The sequence below is a fragment of the Lathyrus oleraceus genome, chromosome 1 (assembly GCF_024323335.1).
Source record: "Lathyrus oleraceus cultivar Zhongwan6 chromosome 1, CAAS_Psat_ZW6_1.0, whole genome shotgun sequence".
Classification (NCBI taxonomy): Eukaryota; Viridiplantae; Streptophyta; class Magnoliopsida; order Fabales; family Fabaceae; genus Lathyrus; species Lathyrus oleraceus.
In genome coordinates, this window is record NC_066579.1 from 289,125,366 (window position 1) to 289,128,949 (window position 3,584).

The window sequence follows — 3,584 nt, forward strand, 5'->3', positions numbered from 1 at the left end:
AAGATTGCAACAACAATAAAATAACGGTAATATTTTTTAGTATAAATAGGTAATTTATTTTATCACATTTTTCACTCACATCTAAATTTGACCAATTTATTTTATTTAATTTTAATTTTTTTGTGTACACATTTCATTTGAAAATGAACCTCAATCAACATAACACATGCTCCAATTTTATGCAAAATGATGGAAGTCCTCTTTGTATCCCAAATCAACAAAATACCTCATATTTTGGAAATCCACCTCTTATTCCAAATCCACACCATAATTCAAGATTTCAAAATTCTCTTTTTATCCCAAATCCATAAAATAATTCACTCATTGGAAATTACTCATATCATACATCACGTTACCCAATGAAAAACTCTCTTTTAATGTATTTGATATATTTGAATCAATTTTTTAATTATATTTTATATAATATATAGTGGGATTTAGTGGGGCCCATTTTCTTAGCCCACTTTAATTATTTACAATCATTTTCTTGTACAACTAAATGTATAAAGAATTGATATTCTTATTGATTTATTACAAATCATGCATAACATTAATTATCTTACGGCTGAATTATTTTAATACTCCACTGACCTAGTCAATAGAAAGGAGGCAGTGGACATAATTATTCATTTCAACCCCCAACTATATTTTGGCAAATAAATAATTTAAATATGTTGAGTTATAATACTATATATGATGACGTGAGATTGGTAAAAAGTATAGTTGCATGCTTAACTTAATCATTTCAAACAAACAATGTAGATTTTCCATTACCAATCAAAAGACAATTCACTGTATATGATAATTATACCTTGTTTTTTTTATAATTCCTTAATTCAGTTGAATGCAAGATTCAAACATTGCTCCAACATTTCTGAACTACCTGCAATTTTAACATATGTATTAGACTTTGAAAAAAATTGTAAAAAAATGTGTTTCTATGTGTTTTCTATAATTAGTTTTGAAGGATTTCATAATAAATTTTTATGTAATTGTTTTTTTAATTTCTAACACCATTAGGCATGCTGAAACCAAACATGACATGCAATAATCTATTTATAATTTAGTCGTATACACATATTTCATAAGATGACAACGTATTTTGTTATCAATCTAAAATACTTATTAACATTTGAAGATATGATACTCATATAAATTTTGTAGTTGAAAGAACACACAAAACACAATGTTCAACATAACAACATAGGATTTTGAATAATTTCACACACATGACTTAAATACTCATTATCATCCTTTAAATCATACATGAAATATAAATGTCAATTGTAATCCCACAAAATAAACACTTCAAAAAAGTAAGAACACATCCTACAACCAAAACATATCATGTTCTTAACAACTTCATACTTAAACTCATTCTGGTGCTAAAAAGTTCATAAAATATATTTCAATATCAAATTTCCAAAAATTATAATTAAGAAGATGGTTCTATCTTTAATTTCTTGGATGGTTTGGTGCCTGATAATTGCGTAGCGCCAGACGCTTCAAAATCAACTTCTTCACCCTTGTCAGCAATTACAACATCCTTAGCCGGAGTCATTAGAATGATTGATTCTGGATCATTTTCACCAGATGCAGATAATGTTTGCTTGCAATATAAAAAATTAATTGTCAGATATAAAATGAATTATAATAATACAATATTTATCATAGAAAATTATTATGTTAACAAACGAAGATACTTACTGCGGAAGTTTCCAAATTTTCTTTGTTAGGGACCAACTTTGCATATTCAGTTTTAGACTGATTCTGCACATTGAAACATCGAATATTTATTATACTTGTTAAATGTTTAAATAATACATGAATTAAGTGAATATTATACGTCTTCTACTATGTAGTCATTTTCAATATCTTTAACAAAGGCTTCATCATCACAAAGCTTCCAAACAGACGCTTGGGAAAACGTTGGTTGCACCTTAACTCTAAAAGCCATTTTCTTATTCAACAACATTTCAAGCTCATCAGGATAAACCATTGGATCATCTTCTCCATTCTAATGGAAAAATAAAATATCAACCATGAGTGATAATCTGAACTTTATAACTCGATAAACTATTAACATTTTAACTTATGTATAACAATGTACCTCCACCATAGAGTTATGCATAAATTCAGCAGTCATTCCAAGTATAGCAGCACATTCGAAATCCCAGAATACAAATCAATATTTTGATTCACCATTGCTAACATATATCTCAATCTTGTACCTATAGTATTTTAAACGAAGAAAATAATATGATTAATAACAAATCCATTACCAAATTTATTTGCAATTCATCTAGATTATATGTACCTTGGTATAGGCTGTTCGACTTTTTGCCCACATGAACATTCATAAGCTTTTTCAGGATTAGGTGCCTTCGAAGAACACCTTGTGCAGCCATAATAAAACCATTCATACTTTGAGACAGCAAATTTCAATGTGGTTGCTACAGTAACACATAAAGTTTCCTAAAAGCAAATCAAAAATGATATTAATTTCAAAAAGCAAACAATATAATTGTAATAGTAAAGATAAATTCGGCTCTATAGTATTCAACTTACATATTTGATTTTGCAGAACTGACTTAAGGACATACATTTCGCATTATGAACAAACCTTTCTACTGGCGAATACTGAGAACCACCAGACCAATTAGAAAGAGATTTTGCAGATTGAGTAGGCTTCTCCTTCTGTTCATTAGTAGGCAACCTATAGAAATAAGATTGTTTTTGAAATTAAAAATTATGTATAATAATCTGAATATAAATAAATAAATAAAATCCATACTTAGACATAAAATCTTGAATTTCAGGGATGTCTTCATTTATCAACAATTTGGAACCACTCCATGCATTTGACACTGTAAATTGTATAATTAATATAAAAATTATTGAACGTATAATGAAAAATACAAATCAGCTATGTATTTATAAAGTCTGATAGTGTAATACCTTGGGCATCTTTTACCATTGCATGAGTGAGCAAAATTACAATAGCTCCATTGTTTTTAGGATCATTGTAGTAAGCCAAAAATTTTGATCCATAGATTTCCCATAAATTGCAATTTATGCAATTACCCCTATTTTGCAATATAAATAAACAATATTATATGATGGGATTCAGTGATGCAAAATATATAAATTTATCAAACACATAAGTTATGAAAACAATGCGCATTACTTCAAATCTTTCAGCACAACAGAAACAATAACTTTCTTCCCCGGAGTGTTGGATTGGATATGGTTTATCTCACTAACAGCACCAATAATATCTACATTAAAGTAAGGTTCATTGTTGAATGTGTTTGCAAATATATAAGTTATATAAGTTATAATAGAATTTAAATTACCTTCCAGTCTATCGGTTTTGCATTTGCCTTGAAGTATCTCACCAAAATCTTTAAAGAAATATCCTTTAGGTGGAATATTTTGAAGTTCGATTGCCTTCATTGTGGTACCACCAAGAAACACAATTTTTTTTTAATGATCACATACCTTCCACTGAAAATCATTGTTATAGACACTGCCATTGTTTATAATGCAGGTCATATTCTCCTTAATAACCTCTTTCCATTTCA

The 3,584-nt window shown here is 28.3% G+C and overlaps 1 long non-coding RNA gene across 1 annotated transcript; it reads right to left on the reverse strand.

Annotated features, from left to right (window-relative positions):
- Nucleotides 1–1,895: 1,895 nt before the first annotated feature.
- On the reverse strand, nucleotides 1,896–2,469 carry LOC127130931 (uncharacterized). The gene is made up of 3 exons (XR_007806496.1): nucleotides 2,318–2,469; nucleotides 2,111–2,231; nucleotides 1,896–2,017 (listed from the first exon to the last, which is right to left on the reverse strand). It is a non-coding gene; the product is annotated as an uncharacterized LOC127130931 (long non-coding RNA).
- Between the last annotated feature and the right edge of the window lie 1,115 nt (nucleotides 2,470–3,584).